The 8,215-nt window shown below is 45.1% G+C and overlaps 1 protein-coding gene across 1 annotated transcript in view; it reads left to right on the top strand.

The window, feature by feature from the left end:
* Positions 1-645: 645 nt before the first annotated feature.
* The window catches only part of LOC117348540 (dual oxidase 2-like), an 89,955-nt gene continuing 82,385 nt past the window's right edge, over positions 646-8,215 (top strand). The window contains exon 1 of the mRNA XM_033920783.1: positions 646-1,262. The gene's annotated coding sequence lies outside the window, so the exon portion shown is untranslated. The remainder of the gene's footprint in view (positions 1,263-8,215) is intronic.

Below are 8,215 nucleotides of genomic sequence, written 5' to 3'. Positions count from 1 at the left end.
CGCCTCCCCAAAATGGTTGAGATTGCAAAGATAGGTATGTAAATAAGTCCTGCCCTGCCCAGCTTCTTATACCTGTGCAGCTCTTTCCTCCTCTGATTTCAGGTTCTGGGCTCACCTACTGCACTTGGAAGGCAGGGAGCAGGACAGCACTTACAAAGCCAGACCTAAGACGCATGGAACAAACTGTCAAGGTCAGTCCTAACTCCTCTTAGCTGCCCGGTGAGTGGATTGGAAAGCTATTAGAGATTCCCTTCAAAGTGTGCTTGGAAATAACTTACAGGTAGAAATCTAGATGAGCACCCAGGAAACTTTTATTCCTATTCATTTTTCAAAAATGATCCTCTTTTTTTTTCTGGGTCTAGGTGGGGGAAGGAGAGTAGAGAGAGTGCCAAAAGACTGCCAAAAGTACAGCTAAGTCATGAGCATCTTCGGATTTCTAGCAGGATGAATGAGTTTGAATGAGTTCGTGAACCGGTTTGCAAAGTAGTGTGCGGCCGATAGAGGGCGGTGTAAGACTTCTGATGGCGGAAGTCACTAGAGATCGCATCAAATCAGTGGCTTTACTGATATAAAATTCAGGTTTCCTGCCAAGTACTAACTGCTACAAAAAGTAGCGTATTAGGTTACGCTCAAAGGAAGCGCTGTTTCGGTCCATGGTAGTCTAGGAGTAAGAAAGGCTTGCTCGTCGTTTCTTGCAGCTCTCGGGCTCAGGGTCAACCCTTGCCGCAACTGTCAGAGGAGCACCCCGGGGTCTGGTGGGATTCTCTTGTAAAGCAAGCTCCGATTTAACACAGCAGCTTCTTCTAAGTTTCTAATGAAGGAAATCGTCCTAAACGCACTAGCAACGCCATCGGATCGGGTTCGAGAGCTGATCCTACATATAGAATAAATTGAAAGCAATTTCAGCTCAAAAAGGCCCTTTAGCTAGTTGGGGTAAAACGCGGCTTTTTTGGGGGGGGACCGAATGGAGGGGCCCGTCCGGCTGGGCATTCGCCGCGCTCCCCGGGGCTTTCCAGCATTTTGCGGGATGGATGGGCGCCTAGTGTGATAGGGTTGCTCGAAAGGCAGCCGAGAAAAGATGATCCATCTTGACCGGATCCAACGACTGTATAAGAGAAGCATGGCTTGGGCTGACCGGTTCGGTTCGGTTCCCCGACTGCGATTCTCCATCCTTCGCCAACCGACTGAGCATTCAGCCAAGGCTAAGCCCCGCTCAGCTCGACTGCCTTCAGAGAAAGTGATTCCTTGCTCAGGGCGAATAGGCAAGTGTGAGTAGGGGTAAAACCCGGACCCCGCGGATCTAAAACCTGGAAAGAGCTACAGGGAGTCCGATTGTGGGGCAAAACTGCTGATCACTGTAGCTGAGGTCAGAAATGAACCCCTTGTTACAAATGCGAAACGGGGGGGGGGGGGGGGGAGATGTCTTTTCATTTTCTGCAGAGAAAAGTCCTGACCTTTCGGACTGGTTAGGGCAGGGGTAGGCAATCCCGGTCTTGGAGAGCTGGAACCAAGTCAGGTTTTCAGGATATCCACAATGAATATGCATGAGATGGATTTGCATGCACTGCCTCCTTGAGAGGCAAATCTATTCAGGCATATTTATTGTGGATATCCTGAAAACCTGACCTGGATCCTGCTCTCGAGGACCGGAATTGCCTACCCCTGGGTTAGGGTAAAAAGTTCTGCTCCAGCTACGCATCATAGGGCAGTAACACAGGGTTAGCGCCTGGAAGGGACCTGAGCAAGTCCCGGCAAGGTGGATTATTTCAGAGTAACTATTACTGCGGCTATTACAACATATGGACTAATATCAGCACTGCTGAATATAAAAATCATCGAATACAACTTTCCCCTCCCCATTCGCGGTTTCCCTACTCGCAATTTCACATAATCGTTATTTTTTTTGGGGGGGGAGGAGGAGGGACCCCCCCCCCCATATTTTTGTCTTCCCCCCGGCATCCTGGCCTTACTTGGTGGTCTAGCTGGTTTTCGGGGTCTCAAGAGACTACGGGAACTCCCCACAGCCATTTCTTAATGGCTATCTTCATGGGGCAGGAGCGTAGGAAGATCGCTCCTGCCCCAAAAACCAGCTAGACCACCAGGTAAGGCCGGGATGCCAGGGGAAGGCAGAAGGGAGGCGGGGGTGGGTCAGAGCCCGATATTCTCGGTTTTTCACCATTCGCGGTCCGGCTCTGTCCCTATCCCCCGCGAATAACGAGGGAGAAGTGTAATCATCTTCCAAAGCCTGAAATAGTAGCACAGATGTGCAAAGGGACAAGTGAGACACCTGATTACATGTTCAGTTATGACCTATTATGAGCTCAATTTCAATCCATGAAATACCAGGCTGTGGTATACCACTCCCCACCCATACAATATTAAGATGAGGGTTTGGAATTGATTCGGGGATTTTTTAGGTAGTTTCTTGTGGGTATTTATTTTCTTGATTATTACGTGGGAGGGTGGGGGGAAATAATTGCTTATTAATATCTGTAAGTTTATTGTGCTTTTCTTGTAATATTATATGTGCATGAATTATTTACATGCATAATTGTAGTTTGAAAATTTAATAAAGATTGTTTTAAAAAAACCAACCTCTTAATATAAATTAAAAAACTCATTGGGTGAGCAGGTCAAATTCCACTTAGGTAATTGTGCAATTATTTATCTTGGAATCATTCTGATCGCAGATAAGGTCTTTATAAGATTTTTATAAGGTGATTATGGTGTAACCCGAGATAACTAAGACGCAGAAGCTCTTTGAGAAAAATGGCGGTAAAAGAAAAGTGCGTCGACTTGCAATGAGGAAAAGATTGAAAGAACAAACCGGAGATTTTTTTTTTTTTTTTTTTTTCTTATTACTTCCTATGCTAGAAAGGAAACACCGGGACTCAGGCGTAAACGAGGTTGGGGCTGACTTAATTCCCTCTACTGGAAGTGTTGGATTGTGATCGTTTCAGCTTCCGCCTTTGCCCCATTCAGCGACCAGACCTGCTTGCAGGGATTAATTTCATAGTTGCTTTCCTCCTTTCTTTCTAAAGTATGTTTCAATTGCAGTGTTCAACTTTGAGGAGGAATTAGACTCCAGGAATGAATGCAGCACATTATTGAAATGCCAATTTCCTCCACGGAATCTTATTGAGTAACAGGATAAAAATAAAACAGTCTGGTAGCTGTAATGTGAGCTTTGATGGTGGCAGTTGGCTAATGCTGCTTTGTTACACTAATTCTAACTTTTAACGACTAGTACTGAATGAATTTTGTCAGCTTCTGTTTTATTGCAAAGTGTTTCTGTCATGGGGCAAGCTGTTAATCCTCATTTGCCCTACTGTATCAATAGGATGGTCAAACTGTTCCATATAGGACTAGCGGCAAAAATGAATATTTTCCAAGCTTCAAAAGTATGTGCATATGTGTAAATTTGTGCATGGACCTTCCTGTCGTATATTCCAAAAAGCAGGAGATTTCATTTTGAGAACAGCAGCTGGCAGCAGTGTGGCAACCACTTTTCATATTACAAAATTCTGAGATTGATCATCACATGTCTTTGGTTAAAGAGGATGACGACACGTTGGGGGGTGTTGGCATTTTCGATTTAGGATATTTTCTGAGAAACATCCCAAAAATCGAGTGGCAAACCTGGTAATTTTTGAACCAGGAAATGACTATCTTTGTGTTTCAAAAATCACCATTTTCTAAATATCTTTGTGCTCAATGCATCTTTCTTTAGGTACTATTTTTTGGGGGAAAAAAATATTCTAGGGAAAAATGCATAAAAACAAGTCATTGGGACATCTTGCGGTCAGCATTCTCAGTAGAGTGGCCAAACAGAGATCTCAGCAAAGCAGTGGGAGAGCCTAGGGGGCACTGCAGTACACTTCAGATAAATGGTCCCAGATACAACTCTCACTAAAATCCCCTTATATTGTATTGTGAGCCCTCTAGGAAAAAAAATATACCTCACTGTGCACATCTACAATACTCCTCATGCCTGCAGCTGTCACCTATATGTAGGCACAGCAAGTATTTAGAGGTTTTTGGAGGGCTCACACTTTCTACCACAACTGTACTTAGAATGGGATATGGCCCTAGGTCCCCTTCTTCTACAGTCCAGTGCACTGATCATTAGCCTACTCCTAGGGCCTGATTGCTGTAGTAATAGAAATGGACATCATATCTGAAGCTGTAATAGAGTCCGGAATGTACTGTCATTTTCACATCTTAAGGAGGTGTTTATGTGGGGGAGGGGGGGTGGAGTCAGTGAACACTGGGAAAATGGTCATGCCTTAAACCCTCCAGTGGTCATGCCTTAACCCCTCCATTTAGGGCCCCTTTTTGTACTTGAGTTGTGATTTGAATCAGGTCTAGACCAAAATGTCTCAATTTTTGTCCAAAAAGATACCGACAAAAAGGCAGAAATCGTCAAAAGGTTCTGAGAGTGGTAACTTGGTGACAAAAAACCTCTGTGAATACCAACACAACTTCAAAATAAGATAATATAATAAATATTAGTGAAATTGGGTAACCTCAGTGTCAGGGGTCAGCGAAAGGAGAAATTCTCCGGCGCTTCACACAACAAGGCAGAGGCGACCATATCCCTGCCTACACACCATCACTGATGATGCTGGTGTGTAGGCAGGGGTATGGTCGCCTCTGCCTTGTTGTGTGAAGCGCCGGAGAATTTCTCCTTTCGCTGACCCCTGACACTGAGGTGACCCAATTTCACTAATATTTATTAGATTATCTTATTTTGAAGTTGTGTTGATATTCACGGTGACAAATGCGCGCAAGACAATAGCGCGCCGACAAAAACACGAAGACAACTCAGCGCAAAGACAGTAGCGCGCAACCATAACTCAGCGCAAGGCAATTGAGCGCAACGATAACTCAGCGCAATGACAATTCAGCGTGCCTCAAGATGGCGCCTGGCGAACGAAGGGCACGCGCACGTTAACACGTCATCACGTCACCAGTTATCAGTATGGTTCCTTTGCCTCTTTGCATTTTGAATATAAGTCACATGAATGCATTTTCGTTACTATGGTTACGTTTCCTCTTTATATATGTGCTCCGAACAGGCTGCCTTCCTTTCGCTGCCTGACCGTGTCCGTTATAGGTAAAGATCTGGTTTTGCTAGTACTTCATCTATAACGAATATTTGTCTTGCGCAGATTTTTCTCGCCTCTGGTGAGAGCGAACGTACTTCCACATTTCAGATTTCTTCATTTACAGGTATGTTTATAGTTTTCAGTATGTTTATATTTTCGGTTCACGCGCACGCAGACTGTATATTTTTATGTCGCTGCTTTTGCAAGCTATATAAGATGCGTGCTACACAACAATAACTCAGCGCAAGACAATACGAGGGTATAATAATAAAACTTTGAGCGCAATTGACTATGAGCCGGTATTCACAGAGGTTTTTTGTCATCAAGTTACCTTTTGACTATTTCTTCCTTTTTGTCAGTATCTTTTTAAGTTTCAGTGGCAGGTCATTTGGAGTAGTGTAGCGTTCAATTTTTGTCCAAGACATTTTGGTTTTGTTCCATTATGGCAGATCAAGTTTCAAGTTTATTAAAAGTTTGTTTTACACGCAATATCAAATACTTCAATGAGTATGACAATAAAAAATTGGGAGACAAAATAAAACAATTTGTACAAGTAAACATACAATGTGGCCCTGATTCTCCAAAAGTGCGTCCCGATTTTAGGCAGCTGTAGGCGTCCTACAGCTGTCTAATCAGCCAATCAGGATGCACGTTTTTTAAAAAAAATGCTCCCCAGGCAGGCCGCCTATATTGAAGGCGAGGCCCGCAAGACACCTAGGCCCTGATTCTGTATAGGACGCCCGGGAGAGGCGTCCTATTCAGAATCGGCCTACACTAAACCCCGATTCTGTAACCGGCGTCCATGTTACAGACGCTGGTTAGGGAATCGGGTTAGATTAGACACGGCCCACTACACTTATCGCGGCAAGGGATCTCTCTTAATCAGGCCTTAGATTAAGTGGGGATGGGCGGACCCGCTATGCCTAAGGCCTGATTGGTCCAGGCTTCTAGAGCCTGGGCCAATCAGGCCTTAGACTTCGGCGGGATGGGCCGGGAAGGGACGGGCCCGCCTCATTTCTAAACTAAACTAAACTAAACCTTAAGTTTGTATACCGCGCCATCTCCGCAAGCGCAGAGCTCGGCACGGTTTACAGAGTTAAGAGGAAAGGAACTACAATAAGGGATAAAGGAGAGGGACTAAGAGGAAAGAGAGGGACAGAATACTGGAGAATGGGAGGTGATTAGATTTTTGCAAAGAGCCAAGTTTTCAAGTGTTTGCGGAAGGATTGGAAGGAGCTTGAGTTTCTGAGTGGGGATGAGAGGTTGTTCCAGAGTTCTGTGGTTCTAAAGGGGAGAGATGTTCCAAGTTTTCCTGCGCGAGATATACCTTTTATAGAGGGGAATGATAGTTTCAGTTTTTGGGAGGGTCTGGTGGAGTGTGGTTTTGAGGAATTCCAAAAGAGTGGGATAACGTGAGGAAGGACGCCATGTAGGATCTTGAAGGCTAAGCAGGTACATTTAAAGAGGACTCTGGAGTATACTGGGAGCCAGTGAAGCTTGGAGAGGAGTGGGGAGACATGATCGAACTTGCCTTTTGCGAAAATAAGCTTAGCCGCGGCGTTCTGAATTAGCTGAAGTCTATGGAGGTTTTCTTAGTTAGGCTTATATAGATGGAATTGCAGTAATCCAGTCTAGAGAGGATAGTAGATTGAACGAGGACAGTAAAGTGAGAATGATGAAAGCAGGATCTCACCTTCCTCAACATATGAAGGCAAAAGAAGCATTTTTTTAATCAAAGAGTTGAGGTGATCATTGAAGGAGAGAGAGGAGTCTATGACGATGCCTAGGACCAGGCGTGCCTACCGGCTGGACGGGCAAGACCCATCTAGCCGTAAGAACAGGTTAGTTTGGTGGGGTGGAGGTTTGGGGGTTGTTAGCGCCGGGGGGGAGGGTGTGTCTTCGGGCAGGAGGGATTGGGGCACCCTTCCTGCCAGCGATCGATATTGTCGGGGGGGGGGGAGGGGTGCATCTTCGGGCAGGAGGAATTGGGCACCCTTCCTGCCAGCGATCGGACAGGCCGCGGCCCGCTATACTTATCGCGGCAGAGAGATCCCTTGCCACGATAAGTATAGCGGCCGCGTCTACTTACAATGTAGACCAGCATTTTGCTGGCCTACATTTTAAGCTTCTCCTCTACTAGGGAGACGCGTAGGGCTGCCTAGGTTCGCCTAAGGCCCACCTAAGGCCCTTAGGCGAGCTTAGGCATCTTGCGGGTCTCCCTAGGCTCCCGGAGGCGCCTTCAGGCCTGCCTGGGGAGCATTTTTTTAAAAAAACGTGCATCCCGATTGGCTGATTAGACAGCTGTAGGACGCCTACAGCTGCCTAAAATTGGGACGGCACTTTGGAGAATCAGGGCCTGTATGTACACAAGTAATTAGCGATACATAAGGGAAGAGATGTAAACTACAATCTTTAAGGAAATTAAAAATATATTTAAGGAAAAAACAACATCAGGAGGGTAATAAAGAATGTTTTACAAATATGGCTAAGCCAAAAAAGAGGATGGGGGAGGTTGTGACTTATACATAAGGTCTGGTTAAAATTAGGTATTTGAGCCTGGGATTTATGATAGATAAATTATCCTATCTATGCTCAAATGCGTCTTTGTACAGGTAGCATTTTAATGTGCTTTTAAATTTTTCTAATGATAAACATCACCCAAGTCCTACCCAAAACATACCCCCAACATAGGGTTACCATATGGCTCCAGAAAAAGAGAGGACAGATTGAGACATTCGGGTTTTACTTCCATTTCTTTCATTGGAAGTGAAACCCGGTTATCTCAATCCGTCTTCTGGAGCCATATGGTAACCCTGCCCCCCAACATGGCCTCTTGAAATTTGGAAATACAGGGGGGGGGGGGGAAGGTCTTAAATCCAAGTTAAAAAAATTGCAACTTAGACAATTTTTGCAGGATACACATCTTTCTTCCGCTTTATGACGTTTCCTTAGATGTTTTTCTGCTTTGAAAATGAGCCCCTTAATAAGTTAAGTGCCAGAGGGTTGGAAGGAGCTCTTCAGTGTGCAGAGCTGAGTGACTGCTGGAATTAGTCCCTTTCAAGTGCTCAGCATTAACATACGCCAAAGACTGGCACAGGTTTCTCTCG

This window comes from Geotrypetes seraphini, chromosome 14 (genome assembly GCF_902459505.1).
Source record: "Geotrypetes seraphini chromosome 14, aGeoSer1.1, whole genome shotgun sequence".
Taxonomy (NCBI): Eukaryota; Metazoa; Chordata; class Amphibia; order Gymnophiona; family Dermophiidae; genus Geotrypetes; species Geotrypetes seraphini.
The sequence above is the reverse complement of the archived record's forward strand: the minus strand, read 5'-3'. Positions and strand labels throughout refer to the sequence as shown.